Source organism: Lissotriton helveticus, chromosome 2_1 (genome assembly GCF_964261635.1).
Source record: "Lissotriton helveticus chromosome 2_1, aLisHel1.1, whole genome shotgun sequence".
NCBI classification, from domain to species: Eukaryota; Metazoa; Chordata; class Amphibia; order Caudata; family Salamandridae; genus Lissotriton; species Lissotriton helveticus.
In genome coordinates, this window is record NC_136059.1 from 1,108,644,228 (window position 1) to 1,108,670,004 (window position 25,777).

Here is a 25,777-nt window from a genome sequence, read left to right on the forward strand (position 1 = left end):
CAATCCGGATACAAAATGTCGCCCACAATATGGAACAGGATAAGACATTTTTCTTATTTTAAAACACATCAAAAACAACAAACAACAAAAACAAGGCGAAGGAGTAATACACAGAGAGTCAGCCCTGGAGGGGGGGGGGAAACGTCACTAAGCAGGAATACAAAGTCACAATCAGTAGGCTAAGTCAAGGCGGGGGGACAGCGGGGAGGTCAATCAAACCAAAGGACAGTATACGAAAGTTCAGGAACGCCAATCTAGGGTGACAAGGGAATATCAGGGGCCTCCACCAGGGGAAGAGCACAAATACATCAAACCAAAGGACAGTATACAAAAGTTCAGGGACTCCAACCTAGGGTGACAAGGGAACATCAGGGGCCTCCACCAGGGGAGGAGCACAAATATCCCCGCGATAGGCATTCCACTGACACCAGATCTTCGTCCATGCCCTAGGTCTGCCCCTGGCTGTGTAGACAGTCTTTTCACGGAACATAGACCAGTCCATGTTTTCTTCCCACACGGAGACAGTGGGGGGCCTGTGCGAGCCCCAAAGTTGCGCTATGTCCCGCTTCGCCACCATATACCCCAGGGTCGCCCACCTGGTTTGGGCCACCGAACAATCGGTAGGTTCCCAAACATTCAACAAACATCTCCTTGCCTCCGGCACCAGGGCAATTCCAGTCACAGCAGCCATCACCGCAAGTACCCCCGTCCAATAGGCAGCCACTCTCGGACACTCCCAAAGAATGTGAAGAAACGTGGCACTCATCCCACACCCACGCTTGCAGAGGCCATCCGGGGAAAAACCCATCACAACCAAACGAGGACCAGTAACATACACCCGGTGGAGGATCTTGAGCTGAACAAGACGGAGACGGGCCGGAATGGCGACCTCTTTCGGAGAAGATAGCGCCAATTGCCAATCCACGTCATCCAATTCCAGCCCGTCGCCGACCCATGCTTCCCGAAGTCGAACGAGCAAGTCCGTGCGGTTGTGAAGAAGCTTCTTATAAATCAAGGAGATAGTGCTATCAGGGATATGACCGTCCAGGATACGATCTTCGAGGGGGGGAGGACTCGGGGACAGCGGTACCGGAAGGCAGAACAGAAGTGAGGGCATGACGGACCTGTAAATATCAAATTCCCTATCACTCAGGTCATAATCATTCCGAAGGGCCTCGAAGGACTTCACCGTTCCATTCGCACACACGTCACCCACTCTACAGATCCCAATCATGTCCCAGCGATCAAACCCCTTCGTTGTCCACAGACATCCCAAAAGCTCAGACGCGAAAAGCGGAGTCGCCAGCGTCACTCGTTCATCCCACCCTAAGCTCACATTCGCAGCGCGCCACACACGAACCGCGATCCTAGTCGGTCCCGTAAGGTGGAGCCCAGACGACCTAGAGTAAAGCGCTCTATTAAAGTCACCACCCGGTAGCTGGAGTCTGTCCATTTCAAAGGCCGGATCCGGACCCGGGGAATACATCGAATGGTTAATGGCAGACAGTTGCGTAGCCCAATAATATCTCCTGATATCAGGAAGTGCTATGCCCCCGTCATAGCAAGGGATGGTGAGCTTCGCAAGTGCAATACGTGGGCGCCCGTCCCAAATCAGTTGCCTTTGTAGACTCTCGACCTCTCGGAAATAAGTAGCGGGGATATCGTCATAGCAATTCTGGAGCGCGTAAAGGAATCGGGGCAAGGACATCATCTTGAAAAGGGCGGCCCTGCCCAGCGGCGACAAGGGTAATTTACGCCAGCGAGCCACGTCCAGCCACAATCTATGAAGCGGGGGAAGGAGATTACGTTCAAATCTGAGCGACGAATCCAATGTAATAAAAACCCCCAAGTATTTGAAACCGGACTGAACAACCTGGATGGGAAATCTATTCGGCAACGGAGGCAGATCACCCGAAATAGCATAGACGCAGGATTTAGCCCAGTTTATAATCAAACCAGAATTCTTACCAAACGAGGCGAGAACGTCAAACAGGACATTCAAAGATTTACGCGGGGAAGTAAGATAAAGAAGAATGTCGTCCGCATAAAGCGATACACGGTCCTCAAAATCTGGGGACCAACGTATACCCTTGAGAGAAGGTTCCCATCGAATCCACGCAGCTAGCGGCTCTAATGCGGGAGCAAAAAGTAGTGGAGACAAGGGGCACCCCTGTCTGGTCCCCCTACCAAGGGGAAAGGGAGCCGACACTCGACCGTTAACCACGACCTGTGCCAGGGGGTCGATATACAGCAGCTTCACCCACCCGATGAACCCCGGGCCAAAACCAAACTTCTCAAGAGCCGCCCAAAGGTAGGGCCACTCTATCGTGTCGAAGGCCATCGAGGCATCCAACGAAGCCAAAATGGCCGGCTCCGTCAGAAGCCCCGCCCTCGCGATGGCTCCATGAAGGCGACGCAGATTAAGAGCTGTGTTACGGTGCGGGATAAATCCGGATTGCTCCGGATGAATCAAGTCACTAATGACCGTTAGGAGGCGAGTAGCCAGGACCTTGGCAAGAACCTTAGGCTCGACATTCAACAGGGAGATGGGTCTATATGACGAACAAAGATCCCGGGGCTTACCATCTTTAGGAATTACCACAATCGTGGCCAGATGCTGGTCATAAGGGAGAGCACCCCGCTCACGTGACTCCGAAAACATTGTTCGAAGATAGGGCGCAATCCGATCAGGGCGCAGTTTGTATAACTCGATTGGCAAACCGATCGGGCCCAAAGCCTTGCCCGAACGAAGAGAGCGAATAGCAGTCGCGATTTTGTCCGTAGAGAACGGGGCCTCCATGTAGGACCGCTCCAAGTCGGAGAGGCAGGGCAAAGCTATGTCGCGCAGCAAAAGGCGAGAGTCGTCTTCATCCCTTACCGACACTGGGGAGTAAACCGCACGAAAGTAGTCCGCAAAACATTCCACTATTCCAACCGGGTCCGTCACCCGCACACCATTCAAAGTCTGAATCACAGGCACCACTCGATTCGCCCTCTCTTTCTTGTCCAACCAGGCAAGTAACTTACCCGCTTTGTCCCCAACATCATACAGACGACCCTGTTGCTCCCTAAACATCATTTTGGCCGCATCAGTGACCAGAGACTTATAGGCAAATTGCTTCAGACCCAGGGCATGGAGTTTCGCACGAGTGACACCCGATTCCAGGTCAGCCTCCATCTCAAGTATTTCCATCTCAAGATCCACCACCTCCCGATTCCTTGCCTTTTTGGTTTCAGCAATAAGGGACAGGGCCTGCCCACGAATTACTGTCTTAAAAGCCTCCCATAGGGACACAGCAGAAGAGACAGACCCCTCGTTATCCAAAAAGTAATTGTCCAGGGACGTAATCAACTGACCACGGGTCTCAGGGGAGGCCAGGTACCAAGGGTTGATAGGAGCCACCCGGCCCGCCGCCTCCACCCCCGCATCAAAACAGAGCCAGAGCGGAGAATGGTCCGAGATGCCCCGGGGAAGGTGCCTAATCTCCCGGACAGCCGACGGGTGTTCAGCTGGCATGAGGAAGTAATCTAATCTAGACAAACTCCCATGGGCCCCAGAGTGGAAAGTATACTGAAGTTGAGTGGGGTGCATAAGTCTCCAGCAGTCCACCAAACCAAAGGTATCCAAAAAGCCACCCAGCCATAAATGGGTCGAGGGAATATCCCTAGGGGGGTAACGATCACTCAGACCAGAGAGAACAGAATTAAAGTCACCAGCCATGAAAAGAGCACCATCAGGGAGTCCCAACAAAACTCGGCCCAAATCAGAGAAAGTAGAGGTCTGCAGGCCAGGGGGCACATAGACGGTGAACAGGGAAAGGGTCTTGCCCTCATATCGTCCCACGAGGACGGCATAGCGCCCCGATCATCGAGGATCACATCATCTATTGCAAGGGGAAGAGAAGCCCGGACAAGGATGCCCACCCCCCTAGAACCCGTTGTAAACCCTGAGTGCGCAACAAGACGATAGCCCCACCTATTCATCGCGCGACAAGTATTGCCCACTAGGTGTGTCTCCTGCAGAAAGACAATATCAGGAGACAAACGTCGCAGGCATCGCAACACCACCCCTCGCTTTATACGATCCCCTAGACCATTGACATTCCATGAAATAAACCTCAACCCGCTACCCCCCATCCCACGAAGTAATGCAGAAACCACCCCCCAACGAGCATGACACTGAAAGTACAAGTAGCAAAATAGAATCGCCTTGAAAAAACAAAACACAAACTACAAACGCCCCAACAACCCCCCCCCCAACACCCAAGGAAACACCCCCCACCCTGCACCCCTGCAGTAGACAAAAAAGCCACCCCAACATGCAGTGTGCCTGTCGCCCAGAAACCCCCATTCTACAAAAAGACCCCGGAGGAGGAAAAGGCCCTGTCCCACCCGCCACCCCAACAGAAATAAGGGGAGAAGAGAATACACAGAAAACAAATCACTCAAGTACGGAACCCAGGAAGAAATTACATGATACAGAAACCGGGGCCCAGATAACAAGTTCAACTCTCCACGCCACCCTCGGCACCACCCGGGTGCTCGGTGGGATCAGCGAAATTAGGCCGGTCCGGCAGAGAGTCCAGCCAGTCATTTACCGAATCAGGTCGATCAAAGAAAAGGGTCCGTTCATTGTACTCCACTCGCAGCCTGGTAGGAAAAAGCATGGTGTATCGCAGACCCAGGTCCCGAAGACGCTTCTTGACTCCACGGAAGCCCATTCGCTGCCTCTGCACCAGCTGTGAGAAGTCCGGATAAAAGTTCACCGTGGCATTTTCGAAGGCCACCGGGCCCTTAGCTCTCGAGGCCTGCAGGATAGCATCTCGGTCCCTATAGTAAAAAAGTTTTGCGACAATGGGCCTCGGCGGGGCGCCCGGCTTGCCCTGGCCACCGGGAACATGATGGGCACGTTCCACCGCAAAGAATTTGCTCAATCCGGATGGAGAAAGGTAGTTTTGTATCAAGTCCTCAACCAGGAGATCAACAGAATGCGGATCAGGATTTTCCGGGACACCAATAACACGTACATTACAACGCCGTGCCCTGTTTTCAAAATCCTCCAAGCGCTGAGTCATGAAATCGTTCGCCTTTCTGAGGTTGCCGATCTCCGTCTGTATCTCCGAGACGTCGGCCGTGAGGCTAGATGACTTGAGGTCCAATGACTTCACCTTCTCATTGGTTTTAGATAAGTCGGCCCGAATCAGGTTCACATCAATAGCCACAGTATCAATTTTGTGGGCCAGAGCTTCATACTGTTGGCCGATGGTTTCTCTCATACCCGAAATGGCGCCCATGATATCCTGCAGGGACGGCTCCGCCGAAGCCTCCGAAGGGTGCCCCACTGCACTCTGGCCAGACAAGGCGGCACCGGGGGACACCTTCGACTGTGTGTACCGGTCCATGATATTAGACTGGACCGGGCCCCCGCGAATGGGCGTCTTGGTCTTCCGCCGCTCTTGGTCCCCCCTGCCAGTCATATCGGAGACCGCGTCCCCACGGGACCCACGCGACCTTGTGAAAATGGCCACAGGAAGACAGGGCGCCGGAGCCAGAAGTCAGCAGCGAGGGCAAGACGAGGTGCGAACCGGCCCGGAGGGACACGAAGCAGACAAACGGCTCAACTGCAATCTCGCGCCGCTGGACTCAGTACCAACCAGACACCTCCGTTGGAAGACATAGCCAGAGTCAGAATCGAAACCGAAAGTTAAGAGGGGGACCCATGAGTCGAGTCCCCCTGCCGCTGTTGTTCAACTCCGACACGGCAACAGAGCCCCACCAAGACCCGGGCGCGCCACCAATGCGGGCCCCGAAAGTTTGAGTCGATGTAGCTTCGGTGCCCCTTGTCCAATTCAAAATCCGAAAACAATATTAAGATCAGCCCAGGTTCCTCTCCATTAATCCTTGTAAGAAATCAGGATATGTTCAGGATATCATGCCGGGAGCGGCGGGGGTCCGGAGAGCGCTGTGCTCACGCGGCCATCACGGATGCCCGCCAAGTGAGTTGCAGTTTTTAATGTGAGATGTGGGGGAATGAGGTGGTAGGAAATTAGGTGCTCGCTCCAGATTCCAGAAATTTCAATCACATAAATGTGAGGAAAATACTTTTTTTAGTCAAAGTTTGAGGTTTGCAAAGGCAGCTGGGTAAGAAAATATAGTAAGAGTCACGCAAGTCACTCCATCCTGGATTCCCCCAGGAGTCTAATTTTACCAAATTTGCAGGTGTGCTAGGTTGTCCTTGGTGCTGTCTGAGCTAGGGCCCAAAATCCACATCTAGCCACATTGCAAATGAGCATTTGCAAAGCCAATAGGTCTCGCCTATGCAGGAGATTTTGACTTTGGCAGTGTGTTTAGCCAATATGTACACCAGTGTAGCTGCTGTTCAGCATAGCTAAACGTTGTTGGAGTGGGGTGTATTGCGGTAGAGTGGATTAGAGTGGAGTGGAGTGGAGTGGGGCTAGGGTGGGGTAGATAGGAGTGAGGGAGTTGGTTAGATTAGCGTGGTAGATAGGAGAGGGGTAGATTGAATTGGGGTGGAGTGTGGTAGATCGGGGTAGAATGGATTGGTATATACAGGGTTCGATTGGAGTGGGGGTTGGATAGACTCGAGTAGGGTGGGGACGTTTTTAGTGGGTTGAATTGGTTAGAGTGGGGTGGATTGGTTGGAGTGGGGTGGATTGGGGTAGAGTGGAGTAGGGGTGGGGTAAAATGAAGTGGGATTGGTTGGGGTAGTTTGAGGTAGATTGGAGTGGGGTAGATTGGAGTCGGTGGATTGGGGTAACAATGGAGATGGGGAGTTGGTTAGATTAGCATGGTAGTTTTGAGAGAGGTAGATTGAATTCGGGTGGAGTGTGGTGGACTGGAGTGTGGTGGGTTGGGCTGGAGTGTGGTGGGTTGGGCTGGAGTGTGGTGGGTTGGGCTGGAGTGTGGTGGGTTGGGCTGGAGTGTGGTGGGTTGGGCTGGAGTGTGGTGGGTTGGGCTGGAGTGTGGTGGGTTGGGCTGGAGTGTGGTGGGTTGGGCTGGAGTGTGGTGGGTTGGGCTGGAGTGTGGTGGGTTGGGCTGGAGTGTGGTGGGTTGGGCTGGAGTGTGGTGGGTTGGGCTGGAGTGTGGTGGTGGGTTGGGCTGGAGTGTGGTGGGTTGGGCTGGAGTGTGGTGGTGGGTTGGGCTGGAGTGTGGTGGGTTGGGCTGGAGTGTGGTGGGTTGGGCTGGAGTGTGGTGGGTTGGGCTGGAGTGTGGTGGGTTGGGCTGGAGTGTGGTGGGTTGGGCTGGAGTGTGGTGGGTTGGGCTGGACTGTGGTGGGCTGGGCTGGAGTGTGGTGGGCTGGGCTGGAGGGTGGTGTGGTGGGCTGGGCTGGAGGGTGGTGTGGTGGGCTGGAGGGTGGTGTGGTGGGCTGGAGTGTGGTGTGGTGGGCTGGAGTGTGGTGTGGTGGGCTGGAGTGTGGTGTGGTGGGCTGGCGTGTGGTGGGCTGGGCTGGCGTGTGGTGGGCTGGGCTGGCCTGTGGTGGGCTGGGCTGGCCTGTGGTGGGCTGGGCTGGCGTGTGGTGGGCTGGGCTGGCGTGTGGTGGGCTGGGCTGGCGTGTGGTGTGGTGGGCTGGCGTGTGGTGGGCTGGGCTGGCGTGTGGTGGGCTGGCGTGTGGTGGGCTGGGCTGGCGTGTGGTGGGCTGGGCTGGCGTGTGGTGGGCTGGCGTGTGGTGGGCTGGGCTGGCGTGTGGTGGGCTGGGCTGGCGTGTGGTGGGCTGGGCTGGCGTGTGGTGGGCTGGGCTGGCGTGTGGTGGGCTGGGCTGGCGTGTGGTGGACTGGACTGGAGTGTGGTGGACTGGACTGGAGTGTGGTGGACTGGACTGGAGTGTGGTGGACTGGACTGGAGTGTGGTGGACTGGACTGGAGTGTGGTGGACTGGACTGGAGTGTGGTGGACTGGACTGGAGTGTGGTGGACTGGACTGGAGTGTGGTGGACTGGACTGGAGTGTGGTGGACTGGAGTGTGGACGATTTGGATGAGTAATGGAGTTAGCAGCGGAGTGTGGTAAATTGGAATGGAGTGAGGTGGAGTGGATTAGGGTACAATGGAGTGGGTGGGATTGGTGTGAGATAGATTGGAGTGGGATAGACAGGTAGATTGGAGCAGAGTGGGGCAGATTTGAGTGGGGTGCAGTAGATTGGGGTGAAGTGGGGTAGAATAGGGTAGGGTTGATTGGGTTAGATTGAGTGGAGTGGGTTCGAGCGGGGGTAGTTTGAGGTGGAGTGGGATAGATTGGATCATAATGGAGTGGAGTGGGGTATATTGGGGAGGGCTGGACTGGAGCGGAATAGATTGGGGTAGATTGTAGCAAAGTGGGATGGGTAGATTGGGGTACATTTCAGTGGGTGGGGTAGATGGGAGTGGGGTAAGTAGTGTGGAGTGAGTGGCGGGTCATAGAGTGGAGTAGAGTGGAGTGGCATATCGTGGAGTGAAGTGTAATAGAATGGGGTGGCTTGACATTGAGTAGAGTGGTATAGAATAGAGTGGTGTGGAGTAGAGATTCAAGGAACCATAGAGTGGAATGGCGTGGAGTGGAGTGGAGTAGATTGTAGTGGTTAGTGTGTAGTATGCATGGTGTGGTAGTGCACTGCTATTACAGACAACACATTTTCGATTGAAATGACCATTACATTTGTACAGGCTTATAGTTTTACTGATAAAAATATACAGCACACAAACGACAATGTGTAGAAATGGCATCACCTAGTGTATTGTTTTCTTTTGATCGTATTAAAATATTTGTTTCCATTACACTTGAGAATTCGAAAAACATGTGCTTCTATTTGTGTTTTCCTAATTTTGGGATATTCTGAAATATCTGCTCAGTTCATGTACAGTCTTTACATTTTGTTGTGTGCTAGAAAAAAACGTTTTCTTTCACAGCAAAATTTATCACATAACTCCTCTCACTTTGAAGCCAGAGAAAGAAAAGTAAACACCAAGCTCTGCTCAGAATAGACATCAGTAGATTCCACCTCTTTGGATCTCCATTTTGCGGCCATCTGTGAAGCCTCCTCCCTTGTATGTTGGCCTCTCATGTCCAATATGCCAAACATTATGATTGTACCTGAGATTTGCTTTCTCATTGTCCCTGGCAGTCCAGGATAGGCAATAGCGCTTATTTTCTACATTGTTTCGGTGTCTCGGATGCAGTCTGAACCACCAGATGATTTCTAAAGCACTGTTGCATGTCCTGGCAGCCTTTAGGTCTGTGTTGATGTGTCGAAACAGACTCCATATACTCCGGGACAAAAAGCCTAAGTATCCGCATCCTTACTTCTCAACCAGATTGACTGCATGTTACCCATTAATAGCTGAAAGACTTAAGTGAGATATACTTGAAAGATCACTGGAGTAACAAGTGGTACCTGTGGTTTTGTACATGTCAAGTTAGCCAGAATGTACTAAAGTGGCCAACATTTTATGCACCGCCAAAACTGCAGACCGGGACACTGTCGGGTGTCACAAACATTATACTGAGCACATCGGAGGCACTGCAGGTGGTGGGGTGGACTTTAATGATGTCATATCTCCGGCACAGGAGAGGTCGGGATGTAGGTCTAGGGACTCGCCCCCCACTCTGCTGGCCAGAACTGTCACCACTCTGGGGTTAGTGGACCTATGGAGGTGGCTCCACCCAGATGCAAGCGAATACTCGTACTTCTCCGGGGCGCATAGGGTGTACTCCAGACTAGACACATCTTTATGTCCAGACAGACACTAAGTGTGGAGGATACGGCGGAGTATCAGGCTAGAGGTATATTGGACCACTCGCCTCTCCTGGCATGAGTGGGAAGGCAGGGGACAGGGGGGACCAAGAAGTGGCGACTGACGGCTTGGGATGTACAGAATAAGGAAATACTAAAGGGCCTAAGAGCGTATGTTAAGGTCTACCTAGCCCAAAACGAAGGTTTGGTCTCGTCGGGGTGGTCCTCTGGGAAGCCCTTAAGGCGGTCTTGCAAGACAGTGCCCAGAACAGATTGGCATGGGAGATGAGGAAATTGCAGGAGGAGGTCAGAAATTTTGAATCCCAAATTCTGGACTTGGAACGCGAACATGTGCTCACTAAAGACCCGCAGACTCTCAGACAACTCCTGGATGCGCAGCGACAATACAGGGATTTGGTGACGGGAGAGGCCAAAACGCAAGCGCTGGCGATGTTGCATCGGCTGTATGAGGTAGGGGATAAGTCAGGGAGGCTCCTGGCGTGGCTCAGCAGGAAAGAGAGGGATGCGAGGTGGGTAGAGCAGGTAAGGGATGAACGGGGCGATTGTGGCGGACAGACGTGCAGATAGCTCAGACCTTTGCCGACTACTACAGGGCATTTTATGAAGCTAGGGACTTGGGCACACAGGATGACGCGTTGAGGTACATGGCCCAAATTGACTTCCCAGTGCTTTCGGAGGAAGACCAGCGGGACCTGGAGGGGGGGATCACAATAGATGAAATCAAGAAAGCTCTGACCAAACTTTGCACGGGGAAGTCCCTTGGCCCCAACAGGTTTCCCGCTGAATTTGTATTTGCATGCCACCTCCTGGCTCTGTTCGAGGAGGCGGCACAGGAGGGTATGCTGCCGCCTGACCTACGCATGGCCACAATTATTCCGATATATAAGGAAGGTAAACCCTTGGAGGACTGCGCGTCGTACCGCCCCATATCGCTTCTGAACGATGAGGTAAAACTCCTGGCAGCAATCTTAGCTCTTCGATTACGGCGGGTGATCCCAGATCTGGTCCATTTGGACCAAACTGGCTTTCTTCCAGATAGGGCCACCACAATTGGTTGATGGAGGTGAGTACGCGGCGGGACCCCCACTTGTTTTTATCCCTGGACGCCGAAAAGGCATTTGATGCGGTACACTGGCCCTTCCTTGATGGGGTGCTGTCCAGATTCGGATTTGGACCTAAGTTCAGGCAGTGGGTGCGGTTGCTATATACAGATCCTAGAGCTAGAGCTAGAGTTAAGGTCAACAGGGTGGTGTCTGAGGATTTTCCCATAAGAAGGGGGACTCGTCAAGGGTGCCCCCTGTCTCCATTGCTTTTGGATTTTCCCATAAGAAGGGGGACTCGTCAAGGGTGCCCCCTGTCTCCATTGCTTTTTGCTCTTACCATAGAAGTAGCTGCCTGCACGGTCCGGCAGAATGGGGATTTTAGGGGCTTTAAAATTGATCAGTCTGACACTCACGAAGAAAAAATATCGCTGTACGCGGACGATGTCCTCCTGTACATCACCCACCCCACCACCACTGTGTATGCGCTGTTCTCGGAGTTGGACCGTTATGGAGCTCACGCGGGCTATCAAATTAATTGGCATAAGTCAATTCTCTACGACCCCTGAGGGGGTAAGAATTGATCATACCTACCCGGGAACCTAAGGAAGACTGCTGAGGGGTTTAAGTACCTGGGGGTGTATCTGACATTAGACAGCAACCTCTCATATGAGAAGACCGTCAAATGGGTGTTGAATAACTTCGCTGAAGATGCGGCTAGGTGGAAGGCGCTCCCCCTCACGATCTTGGGCCGCGCGACCATGTTTAAAATGATGGCGTTGCCGACGTTTTTATACGCCTTACAGAATGAGTACTTCCCCCTTCCACGTCTGGTGTTTGATGACATAAACGTGGAGCTGAGATCCTTGCTGTGGCTGGGAAAACAGTCCCGGGTGGCATTGGGAACCCTACAGCGTCATCAATATAATGATGGAATCTCTCTGCCAAACATCGAAGCCTACTATTGGGCGGAGCATCTCTTACCTACCAATGACTGGTTGCACGCCCCGGCAATGCATCCCACTTATAGTCTGGAGAGAAGTACTATGGCGCGGCGCACTTGCATTTACTAACTTTATGGAGGTAAGGGGAAGGAGCGATTGCATTCCGCCACCAGAGTAACCCTGGGGATATGGGTGAGGGCGACTTGGGCAATAGGGTGGACGCACACACCGACGAAACAGACGCCAATATGGCACTGCTTCTGGTTGAAAGAGCTACACAAACTGCGGGGATTCCAGAGGTGGGACATCATAGGCATCTCGGTACTGGGGGATCTAGTAAAAAGGGGGGGAACTGAAGTCATTCCAGGACAAGCGGGCAGAATATGGGTTGCACCACACACAATATTATAAATATGCGCAGCTGCGACATGCATGGCGGGCGGAGGAGGGATTGACGAGGCCCCTGCCAAAGTATGCACCACTAGAGGGACGCCTGTTGCAGGAACATATCCCAGGTAAGGCAGTCTCCTTGACGTATAAAACACTGATTACCAACGCACCAGATGGGCTAGTGAAACTCAGAGGAGCCTGGGAACAGGATGTAGGGGAAATAGACACGGTGGACTGGGACACAGCCCTGATGCACCCGAGGGAAGTTGCCATCAAGTCCCGCCTGCAGCTTATTCAGTATAAAATTCTACACAGGGTCTATTATGATAGGGTACTCCTTCATAGTATGGGGAAGGCTAGTGACTCGCAGTGCCTAAGGTGTGGTCAGAAGAGGGGAGATTTCTACCACATTATTTGGCGGTGTCTCGACATACAGAATTATTGGAAGGAGGTCTTGAGGGAATTGGGGGAGGTTCTAGAGGCCACCCTGCCGCTGGACACCAAACTAGTATTGCTGGGAATGACGAACGATGTCGACCTGAGACGCCCACTTCTGATCTTTCTAGTTTTGGCCCTGGTGGTGACTAAGAGGGACGTGGCGAGGATGTGGGGGGCCTCTACTCTACCACGGCTGGAGGAGTAGAGGAGGGGCATGGACCTATACATGGCAGCAGAGAGGGTCACATACAAGGCAAGGGGATGTCCAAAGAAGTTCGTTAAAGTGTGGGGCAAATGGCGCCGCTATCATGGCTTGGATGGAGGACTGAACTGGGGGGGGTGAGGGGCTCACCTATCCTGGTAAGAGGGGAGCATTATATCTGGAATTGTATCCTAGTATTCTGGGGTTCGTGGAGTAGCAATGTACAACCCGATGGAGCGGAGGAGTGTAGAATGATTTTAGGGGAAAGGGGAAGAGGGGGGGGACAGAGGGTGGTGTTTGATGATCTATTGTGACATGCTAGTTGTATTATGCAATGTAAAAAGCAAATACATTTTTTTTTTTAAAGTGGCCAACATTTACAATCTTTTTATATTTAATAAGGCGCTTTTTTAATGGGGTAAGTCTGTTATGCCTGCTGAATTGTGTAGTCCACAGTAGCAAAGTTTTAATTAACCCTGAAGGATTGAGCCTTTATTTTTGTTTTTTAAGTGGTGTGTCGTGCCCCTTTATGGACAATTGGATACAATACCCCCAAGGAAGATCTTGTTGTTAAACAGCTGCAGTGGGAAAGAATTCAAATTCCTCAATTATGTGGTATCGAAGGCAGGGCTAATAGGCTTAAATGACGGTAAAATTGTATTAGTGACCTGCAACCATGAACACTTCAGCCTTAAATTTGATTGCCGTGCCTGTGTGCCGAGATGCAGTGTAAAGATGATGATGTATGTGAATCAGCCATATATATATATATATTTATCAAAAGAGGGAGTGGAGAGGAAACGCGTCTGTACAGACACATGGAGCGGATTCAATCTCCCCAGCTACAGTTAATAAACAAAGAGAATCCACCCATATAAGATAGGTGAAAGACTGAAAAAACAAGGAGGTGTGCCTCCTACAATGGTTGGATGCACACAGTTTTCTTTAAATACTCCTCTCACACTAAAAGAGCCCTTGGTGTCATGCTTCATCATAGGGATCTTCAAGTCCCTCTACGGAACGCAGTGTGCTACTGACCAGCGAATACGCGGGAGCATTGATATAATCGCTATGTGTAGTGTGTGAGGGTAGTGAAAGGTAGGGTAAGAGGTGAATGCTAAGTTAATGTCTAACAAAATACCTGGCAAGTGAGGGCTGCGAATAATTTTAATATACCACCGTGCTGGTATTGTTAAAAAGGGTGTGACGGAGGTATTGTGTAATTAATGTACATGACCTCCTGGGTGCTTCAACATGTTTCGAGGCATAAAGCCTCTTCTTCAGGACGGGTGCACAGATCCACACCTTACTCACATATGACAGTACAATACTGTTTAAACATAATCACTGTTCATGTGTGGAATAAACGGTACAAAAGGGGGTGGTGATGGACGGAGCATCTGAACCAATCAAACACTCACACCCAGTCAAAAGATCTGGGTTTAATCCATCACGTTCTTTAGCCCACTCTGCCACCCCAGTTCAGACATGGCTATATGCAAATCAGTCTGACCCTGTGCCTCATGGGAACAGTCCAGCCTGAACTGCCAAGCCATGTCTTCCCTGGACCGGAAACAAGCCTCCGAGGACCGGTTTCTGGCATTCCAGCCGTCCCCAGCCCGGCTTGCTTGAATCCAGTGGCAAAGTGAGTAAGGGACTCACGTCTGAGCACACCCTGCCACACTTATGGCGGCCAAAAGCGGTACAAAAGGGGGTGGTGATGGACGGAGCATCCGAATCAATCAAACACTCACACCCAGTCAAAAGATCTGGGTTTAATCCATCACCGTTCTTTAGCCCACTCTGCCACCCCAGTTCAGACATGGCTATATGCAAATCAGTCTGACCCTTTGCCGCATGGGAACAGTCCAGCCCGAACTGCCAAGCCATGTGTTCCCTGGACCGGAAACAAGCCTCCGAGGACCGGTTTCTGGCATTCCAGCCGTCCCCAGCCCGGCTTGCTTGAATCCAGTGGCAAAGTGAGCAAGGGACTCCCGTCTGAGCATACCCTGCCACACTGTGGAGTGCAAAAAAACGATGGATTTAGGCCCAGATCTCTGTACTGGGGTGAATGTATGACATTGTTCTGCATTCTGTCAATCAACTGTTGTTTTTGCATTTGTCACCCTGAGTGGAATGGGTATGCTCAGATGTGAGTCCCATGCTCTCCACACCACTGGAGTCAAGCTATCCTGGCTGAAGACGGCTGATAACCAGTACCCGGTCCTAGGATGCTTGATTCCGGTCCAGGAAAGACATGGCTTGGCAGTTCGGGCTGGACTGTTCCCATGAGGCACAGGGTCAATGCTGATTTGCATATGGCCATGTCTGAACTGGGGTGGTGTGGAGTGCAAAAAACGATGGATTTAGGCCCAGATCTCTGTACTGGGGTGAATGTATGACATTGTTCTGCATTCTGTCCATCAACTGTTGGTTTTGCATTTGTCACCCTGAGTGGGATGGGTATGCTCAGACGTGGGTCCCATGCTCTCCACACCACTGGAGTCAAGCCATCCTGGCTGAAGACGGCTGATAGCCAGAAACCGGTCCTGAGATGCTTGATTCAGGTCCAGGAAAGACATGGCTTGGCAGTTCGGGCTGGACTGTTCCCATGAGCCACAGGGTCAAGGCTGATTTGCATATGTCCATGTCTGAACTGGGGTGGTGTGGAGTGCAAAAAAACGATGGATTTAGGCCCAGATCTCTGTACTGGGGTGAATGTATGACATTGTTCTGCATTCTGTCCATCTACTGTGTTTTTTGCAATTCTCACCCCGAGTGGGCTGGGTATGCTCAGACGTGAGTCCCAGGCTCTCCACACCACTGGAGTCAAGCTATCCAGGCTGATGAAGGCTGATAGCCAGAAACCGGTCCTTGGATGCTTGATTCCGGTCTGGGAAAGACATGGCTTGGTAGTTCGGACTGGACTGTTCCCATGAGGCACAGGGTCAGAGCTGATTTGCATATAGCCAGTGTCTAACCCAGGGTGGTGTGGAGTGCAAAAAAACGATGGATTTAGGCCCAGATCCTTGTACTTGGGTGAATGTATGACATTGTTCTACATTCTGTCCATCAACTGTGTTTTTTGCAATTTCACCCTGAGTGTGCTGGGGATGCTCAGACGTGAGTCCCAGGCTCTCCACGCCACTGGAGTCAAGCTATCCAGGCTGATGAAGGCTGATAGCCAGAAACCGGTCCTTGGATGCTTGATTCCGGTCTGGGAAAGACATGGCTTCGTAGTTCGGACTGGACTGTTCCCATGAGGCACAGGGTCAGAGCTGATTTGCATATAGCCAGTGTCTAACCCAGGGTGGTGTGGAGTGCAAAAAAACGATGGATTTAGGCCCAGATCCTTGTACTGGGGTGAATGCATGACATTGTTCTACATTCTGTCCATCAACTGTGTTTTTTGACATTTTCGTGAAAGCACGTCATGGGGTGCTTTTTACAAAAAAGCATTTCTTTGTCAACTTGACAAACAAATGCTTTTTTTTGTACGCCCATTTAAAAAAGGGAAACAGGCTGAAGGCCTCAGAAAGGAAAGAAAACTAAAAGAAAACGTTCCTACTGCTCTCCCTGGCTCAGCAGGGGAGCCTCTACTGTAATATTCACTGCACTACGGAAACTCGCCCCATAATGCTTTGTGAGGCCCTTTATTCAAAACACATTTTTGTCCATAACACAGCCTGTGTTGGTCCTAGTATGATGGGACCACCACAAAATCATTCCTCATGGCATGCTTTTCCTTTCCCGGTCATCTGCTGGGTCCTCACCTTAAGTTGGGGGCAAAATAATCTCCTTTCCCACAGTTTTTAAAATCCACTCTTCCATAGTTGGAATTAATGCTCTACAGCTGGGAGGATGTATGTAAGGTACATTTTTTGAAGTCTTACAACGCTTAAGGGAAGTGTAAAGCCGTATTAGTGAGATGTTTGTTAGGGGGTGAGTGTATGGTTATGGAATATTACTTTCAATTATGCTGGTGAAATAAAATAACTGCGTTCAGTTGCTGTGGCATACTCTTATTCTTTGCCATTTACAATGCCAAGAGCTGTATAACTCAAATAAATGCTAGACCGGTTGCATTTCCAGTGCTTGTTATACTTGTTAACACTGTCTGGGCATTTGGTACACCTCATTAGTGCAAGTTTAATACCCAATTATAGCAATAAGCAACAGAAAGGTGACAGGTTAAGCTTTGCAAAAGGCTCCACTGCACAGCAACAAGTGTTGACGATTTTTTAGCAACTTTTGAACTGTTTGAGCTAGAACATATTTTTGTTACATTCTGCAAATTATGCAGCAGATGATGGATTATGTGGCAAATGCAGCAAATCTATAATTTTGTGAAAATCGCCACAGCCGTACAATCCCAGTGGCCCTGCCTAAAGAACCTTTGTCAGAATTCTTAATACTTGAAATTGCACAGGCCATCTGCAAGAGAAGATCAGCTGTCCAGAAATGGGGTTGTAGCTTTCATGATCAGGTGGAATAGTTCTGTTAGAATGGTCTTCTGTGCTTTTTATGTCTGACTGAAGAGCGAATTGTTACCAGTTCTTTAAAATAAAAATAGAATGGGTACTGCCGTTGCCCAAATGAGGATGTCGCTCACGTCGTGTTATTGACTGTTTGCATCCTTCCACCTACTATTTGGTGCTTGCATTGGAGTGCACGAGGTACTACTTTACATCTTCAAAGTGCTCTGAATCATCACACATTAAATTCCTTTCTTGTAGAGGCAGTGTATACAGAAAACACCAAAGGCTTTTTTCTCATATAATCAGTGCTAAACATGAAAGATAGACCTTTTGACTTTGCTAATGCTCGTTCTAATTTGCCAACAGGGCTGCATGAGCTTTCTCATCATGAGGATGTCTTCATTAATGCCAACTAGCTTTAGTCTGGATCTCGACCAGTTTGCCCTCTGCATTGTCTGACCAGATTATGCCCAGGGTTCTGACATCGGGAGCTGTATTAGCGCACGCAGGATCCCTCCTTTCCTAAAAAAAATCGTAGTTTCTCTGCAGAAAGCTGCACGGATTTTTCAGACGTGGGTCTGATTTCTGGTCTGACCCGAAAATGGAATCGTTCACTCGTGTAAGTCAGGGTATTGTATTTTAGGAGAAGATGCCCATCAGGCTAGAGAAAGAACATAATAGGGTCTTTAATCTTTCCAGGGAAACCGTAAACTAGTAGCCACATTACATTTCTTTGAGTGAGCTTGAAACTGATTTAACATAAGCTCCTTGGACCGACCCTCGGAGCAACCATCTCCCAAGGCTCAACAAGCATTTCACCCTCCAACAGTTTGTGCCCTAGTCCATCAGGCTCCAGACGCAAGTAATGACTCGGTCATTTTGGAGCAAAGCCCATGGTCAGTCCAGAAAAAGATCTCTAAAACAACAGAGGAAGGCTCTCCGCATAATCAAAATTGCACTCAAAAGCCGAGTCCATCGTCACTGGTGCATTTCCCTAGTCTAACGAGTGGTCAATCCACACCGGAACTAGACAAAAAGGATGGAAACTATAGCTTTTTCTCTGCAGGACCAGTAACGGAAGAAATCAAACAAAGTAAAATTCCGAAGTCACAAGAAGCAAATGCAACTGCAAATGACACAGTAGTTCTCAAATTAAGCATGTGTCAGTTCTCAGTCTCAAAAGTTCTATGTCCTGGTAAGGAAGAAAGTCCTGGCAAGGAAGCGAGTACTTTAAAAAGGACATTGCAAAGGAGCGATCACTGGCGTGAGCACCACACCCAAACAGATCTCTTCGAGCACCTCGACTCTTCACCTATACATAGTCAAACCCAGGGCGAAACATCGGACAGCACTCTACATCGGACAGCACTCTAACGGCCACCATATGGCCGCAACTATTAAAATCAATGGAAACCATAGGCGTAGCAATGTCATACCACGCAGACAAACTAGATACGCAAGTCGACCTGCTGAATATCCTGCCCTCCCATGTCCAGGGGATAGAATCAAACTTACAGGACCTAAACAGTATGATAACGAAGGTGCAACTTAACAAGGACACAGCCTTTTACACCTGTCACTGCTCCCAAATAATAGACAAACTGGCCACAGTCCCCACAGTCCCCAGTTTGATGACACAAATACTGGGAGCCATCATGGAATCATCAACGGAGACAAAGAAGACAACCACCAGCCAAGTAAATGACCATCAAGACGCCAAAGAGGGATTTGGCAGGTCAACCAACGTCTGTAGTGGCGAAGTGAGCCCCGAAACGCAAGTAAAAATGCACTCTCCCTCTCCAAACGACACCACTACGTCAGCGATCGCGGACGAACAAACTCCAGTTGACATCTGAGAGGAAGCCCCGCAAAATCAGGCATCATCATGAAACGATTCTATTAGCAGCAAACACATTGAACAGGCACCCGCACTTACAAAGAGAGAAAGGAAGCGCCTGAGAAAAGCAAGAAAAACTAAATCACACACTCGAAGAGTGCTAGTAACCCAGCCTCAAGAAACTAACACCGACTCCAACGATAAAGAAAAGAAAGAGCAGACAGAGGACGTCCCACCCCAAACCACAACAACGTTAGAGCGTGGGCTAATTCCAATAGTTAATTCTCCAACCAAGGCAACCATTACCTCGAATGGCCCAACAGGACGCACCAGTTCAACTCAGAATGCAAGGAAAGTGTACAGCATATTTAATTTCCCAGGAGGGAAAGCAAAACACAAATTACTAAGCTCAGAGCCAACAAACAACACAGACACTGAGCTAGGAATTAAATCTAAATCTAGCACTTTTTCCATGCAAGCACCACCAAACAATAGACAAGCAGATGCAGATAAACCCTTAAAGACTAAGGTAAAAAAGACAAGGGAATCGTCGAGTAGAGAATCACAAGCACCATCAGTTACAGTTCCCAATGGTCATGAGGAAACAAGCATCGCACACACATCTAACTCGGTCATACCCGATCCAGAAGCAGACCAAGCAGGAACAGTTCTTTCAAACACTGAAGAGAGAAGATGACTAAAAGACCAAAAGTGGCACACCCCAAGCAACAAACTCGAGCTAATCCCGCTATATAGCTCAGGAGGGTCTCATGACATCCTGAACAGAGGGTCCATTTTAAAACTTCTAGAAGAACTACCAGCCTGAGACACTTAAAATCTAGTGACTTGGTGTCAATTGAGTTCAAACCAAACCCTTATCAAACAGGCCCCGACTCCACGATCACAACGTGGACCGAACACATCTTCACAGAATCAATCCTGACACATAGGGAAGAATTTGCGTTATGGGGCATTGAGTTAAAAAAGGTGGAGCCCGCACGATATCCCAGCCCGTTGCAGAAACAAAGCCCCAAACGAAGCCTTCTAAAAGGCGCCAAAGGCCCGGATCAAAAAAGCAACATCGAAAAAGAAGATTATCCATTCAGGCAAATTACTATTACACTCGCCCACCAGGAGGCAGCCACATTTGAGAGGCACCAACAAGCTCCACGGGTACCAACTAAAAGGAAGGTAGAATGAACCAACGGAAGTTAACAACTGTAGGAAAAGAGCAGGGCTGTAAGATCTGTTTGTGGAACGTCAACGGCCTAAATACAAAGTTGGAGGAAGATGACTTTATAGAGTTCATCACCCAATACAAAATACTTTTGTTTCAAGAAACATGGCAGACGAAAAATTCGCCTCTTGTGGGATACAAAGAATTTTTTACCCCAGCTCATAAGGAGGCACGTCCAGGTAGGGCTAAGGGAGGCCTCTCAACATTCATATCCACCGACATCCTTTGGTCAACCAGCTGCATCGAACTGGATTCCACATGGATGCAATGCATCAAAATTTAAATTTCGGCCATCATCGGTCTACTGATCGTAAATCTATACATGCACCCTGGCGGAAAACACAAAGGGAAGAGGATAAAACAACTAACCACCGCAATTAACACATTGAAATCCACCTACCCAAGCGATAACATGCTAATTACAGGAGATTTCAACATGAACTTAATGCAAGGCCAGGAGGGAACTCTTCCTACCCACATTGAACCTCGACAGGGCAATCAAAGTAGACAAAGCGCGATGGGGAGGAAATGTGCTGTAGAACTGGAAGACCTCCACTTGTACACACTAAACGGAAGGGGTCACCTTGACAGACCAGCCGCTTTAACGAGGGTCACTTGGAATTCAGGATCAACAATAGACTATACTTTGGCTGACCCCGACCTATTCCCCCATATCAAAGACTTCCACATTCTGGAACGGGGTGAAAGCGACCAATACCCTCAGACTTTCACATTATCAATCCTACTAAATAAATCCAAGCAAGCGCAGCCTTTAACGTTGAACACTCAACTTTTTAACCTGCAAAGATTAAATTGGAATGAAGACAACATTTCCAACTTAATGGAGACATGCCACTTACTGCTCTCACCACCAGCCTTATCCAAAGATATAGTAAAGACCTGGGAGTCCTTAGTAGTGAACATAAACAAAAAATACCAAAGCAACCACAGAGCACACAAAACAACAAGAAACGGAGGAGGGAAATGGTACACTCCAAAACTGCGCTTATTAAAAAAGCAACTAAACTCATATCTCAGGGCTCAACGTAAAAAGGACCCCCAACTATCACAACAAACCCTGAAAAAAATGTAATCCTTAAAAAAAGAGCTAAAACGTGAGACCAAATTGGCCAAGCAAGAGTATAAGGAAAAATCACAATGCATTATACTCCATGCTAGTAAACTACAAAATTCCAAAGATTTCTGGGCAAAAATAAATGTTATGCTTAACGGCAAACACGGACAGTTCAATTCGGAGCTGACCGATCAGCTTTGGGGCACTCACATTAATTTACTTTACAACTTTACGTATGATACATCCACAGACAACACATTCGCAACCACCTCCGAGCCCTGCCCAACACCAAGCCTGACATCAACGGCAGAAGCTAAGTCTCCTCAATCCAAAGACACCTGCAATCAACCGCCACAAGACTTAACTAGAGAAATTGACCAGATTACAGCAATGCAGGTTTCAAAGACCATAAAACATTTGAGACCAGACGGGGCCCCCGGACCAAACGGCCTTCCCAACGCCCTATTTAGGCAAGACCCAATGTTTTGGGCAAGTCAACTATCCCCTTTGTTCTGTCACAGCTTAAGGACTGGGAATATTCCTGATTCATGGAGGGGCAGCATTCTACATCCCATATTCAAATCAGGGTCCCGATCAGATCCCAACAATTATAGGCTAATAGCACTAATAGTCGTGGAGGCCAAGATCTACGCATCAAACCTATTGGTAGATCTGGAGTCTTGGGTCAACAGCAAAGGGCTAATCCCACTGACACAAACAGGCTTTAGGGCCGGAATGGGTACTCTAACAAATTTATCTGCGCTAACCCTTCTCGCTAAAAAGGCTATCAATAATTCCACCACGCTCTATACTTGTTTTTTGGACCTAAAAGCGGCCTTCGAAAAAGTGCCTAGATCAAAACTTTGGGCCAAAATGAAAGCCTGGGGTGCGCCGCCAAAGCTATTGGGAGCAATCATAGAACTATACTCACACACCTGGGTACAAATAAAACAAGCATTGCTAGACTAAAAGTGGGAATCATTCTAACAGGGACACCACCAATAAATTAAGAAGGAACACCATTACGCTAAGGCAAGCATTACCGCCTTCGGGTAAAGTCCGCGCTATATAAAAATGCAGAAATACATGAATAAATAAATACCGCCTTCGGGTAAAGTCCGCGCTATATAAAAATGCATAAATACATAAATAAAGAAATACCGCCTTCGTATCCTCGTTACTCTGCCGGCCTGCGACCAGGAAGTCAGGCAGGCCGGCGCGACACCCGGAAACAGGAAGTAGGAGGGCGGGAGCCTACCCCGCCTCCCACGGAAGAGCCGCGATTGGAGCCGTGTTGGGACCACCGGAGCAGGCAGGAGCCTACCCTGCGCCCCGGTGCCTAACGAGGGAAGACGAGTCCTGCTGCCGGGCCCTGCAGCTGAGGAGAGCCGGTGAGTGCGTTGCTGAGCTGCTGCTGCGGGCGGGAGGGCGGGCGGGAGGGCGGGAGGGCGGGCGGGCGGGAGGCGGAGGGGCGGGAAAGCATGTACGGGCGGGCGGGGGCGGCCTGTGTATGTGTGTGTGCGCGTGTGTGCGTGCGTGTGTGTGTATGTGTCTTGGAGTGCGTGTGTGTGACTGTGGGATAGGGGGTGTGTGTGTGAGCGAGTCGATGTGCCTTCGCGCATGCGTGAATGTTGGTGCGCGTGCAAGCAGCTGAATCCAGCCGGGCAGAAGCGCGTGACAGTTTTGGTCCCTCATTCCCCTGTGTCAGCTCGCTATAAGTCTCCAGCCTGACGCATCCTTCGGATGCGATTACAGGCCGAGACCTAAAAAGGAGATGGACGATGCCTAACAAAGAAATATCAAACTTCTAACGGACTAAAGCAAGGCTGCGTGTTGGCTCCCAGCCTTTTCAACATCTACACCGCAGACCTAGAAAGTGACCTACGCACAATTCAGGGGGATCCACCAAAATTGGGACAAACACCTATAGTGAGTCTACAATACGCAGACGACATTGTGCTCCTCTCACAAACTCCGCTTGGCTTACAACGCTTGATCTCCAAACTTGCGTTATACATCTCCAAAGCACAACTAACAATAAACCTCAAAAAATCAAACATCCTATGCTTCTCCAGTTCCCGAAAGAAACAACCTAAATACGTCTGGAGGATAAATTCTTCTATATTAACACAGGTTGATAAATACAAATACTTGGGCATCATACTTGATCACCAACTAAAGTACAAACATCATTTAGAACAGGGGAAATCAAAAGCCAAACCACTGCATTTTGCTTTTAAAACCATACAAAAACATTTAAGAGGAAGTTCGACCGGCCAAATGTTAAAGATCGTAGCTGCTAAATTCTTGCCATCGCTCACATATGGCTCGGAATTGATGGCATCTAGGGACTCTACTGCGCTGAATCTTGCTCAATCCAAACTGTTTAAACACCTATTTTCGATCCCGCAACACATTTCACATGCCCAAATACGTCTGGAATATGGATTAACAAACCAGACTCCGGCAAGACAAGGAGCCTTGGCCAAATATTACTGGCGTTTGAGGGACGCCGAAGACAACTCACTTGCCCACCTCTGCTGCCTAGAAGTCGAAAAACAGGCTGGGTCCTCTAATTCAACATATAAGTCCCTTAGGCAAGCGCTTCAGTCTTTAAAGCAGGAAGAAGCCTGGCTTTCACCCGTGTCTTATAACATTTTTAAACAGATCACTAACAAAGCCATCAAACAAGCATCGCTGATAATGGACAAAGGCGCAGTGGCTGGCAAAAGCCACGCCTGGATCGTGTTACCAACATATAACCATCTGAAACATCAGCCATACTTGCAAGATTGTTTTAGGGATCACTAAGAGGAAATTAAGCCTTCTGAGGCTGGGATGGTTCTCGAGCAAAGACCTTACCCCCAAATGGCTGCGGACCTGGCCAACTTCACACTGTTGCCTTTGTGGCAAGGGTGTAGAGTCATTATTGCATTTATTATGCATATGCCCGGCACTCCAAAATCTAAGGAAGACGCTCTTGTTACCACTCCTAAGAGAAGCGCAAGTAAGAACCTGCAGGGCGGCTGTAATAAAATGCCTTAGCGGGTCTTGGATACAACTTTCCTGCAAAACTATAAAATTCTTGGCCCACGCTGCCCAAGAGCTGGAAAACAGGGAAACAATTAAAGACGACCTGTGCCAATTGGTCCCCCCAAGACTGGGCCCAGACTCTCCCTCAATCTCTTAATGGATACCCTTTATTTTCACTTTTCCAGCATAAAAAAAAGAAAAAATCATTCTGAGTTAACAATGTGTTATTTCCATCAAGTTACACTTAACCCCCAAGCACTGTACCCCCGCTTAGAACACCCATTTGTTGTCTGGCAGCTGTAATGAGACAGTTATCCCCGTGCCCAGCTCCATTTGTGTTTTTCAACTTTACACAGTAACTGCACATTTGAGCAATCTGCTAAGCTTTGTGTTATTTTAACGTATTTTCTTTTTATGTGATTTTATGTTGTTTTTATGCTGATTCAAAGATGTAAAGCTTTATCCCATGGTGGTAAGATCCACCCTTTTATGATTTTCACAAATCAAATAAAGTATTACTTACTTACTTAAGCTCCTACGTTTAAGGGAAAATTAGAACGTGACCAAAAGATACTGATCATTCAGACCTATTGACCTATTGATATTGACTATTTTAATGGCTGTGGCAAGTGTTTATGTGGGCCACATTGTTGAAACTGGTGAAATGAATATGTTCTTTCTATATCTTTATTGATATTCATTAAACACTTACTTTCGCTGGAGTATTGAAGATGCATCAGGTAATTTAGAATTATCGTGTGTAGAAAATCAGTACTTTTAATTTAGAATAACATCTTATGTATGTTGCTTTCAAATAATTTTACAGTGTGTGCCAGATGTGAATTATGTTGCCCTTCTTTTTTATGCCCACCCTCACAATTATTTTTGGATACCTACCAAGAATTAAGTGTTTTCATTGAACTGATTGGACCCCAGATATTAGTTTAAGGATGAACTCCTAACACCAACAGCCATCTCATGAATGTACATACATTGTAATTTATTGTATGTTTTGTATAGCGTACATCCAAGTACTTTACACGTACGTCACACCGGTAAATTGGCTGCCATCTTTGATTATATCCAACTGCAAATTTCAATCAGTGATTTTTTTTCAACTGAAATTCTATCAGCCATGACAGGTGTGTGCTAGACGGTTGAGCAATAATAGTGTGCACAGTCACTTTTAGCTTTTGTTTAATATGTTGAAGGAAACATTAGATAACAGCTCGTTAGTTAAACATACTGGCGGCATGTGTTGGAGGCATGATCCGAAATTATTCAAATGGCAAGATTTCTTTTGCAGTGTGCCACCGACCCCTGCTACCCCCCCCCCCCCCCCCCACCCCCTCCCCCCT

The 25,777-nt window shown here is 49.1% G+C and overlaps 1 protein-coding gene across 1 annotated transcript in view; it reads left to right on the forward strand.

Moving 5' to 3' along the window:
* BRD10 (bromodomain containing 10) overlaps positions 1-25,777 on the forward strand; it is a 428,998-nt gene that overhangs the window by 263,177 nt on the left and 140,044 nt on the right. The window lies entirely within an intron of this gene.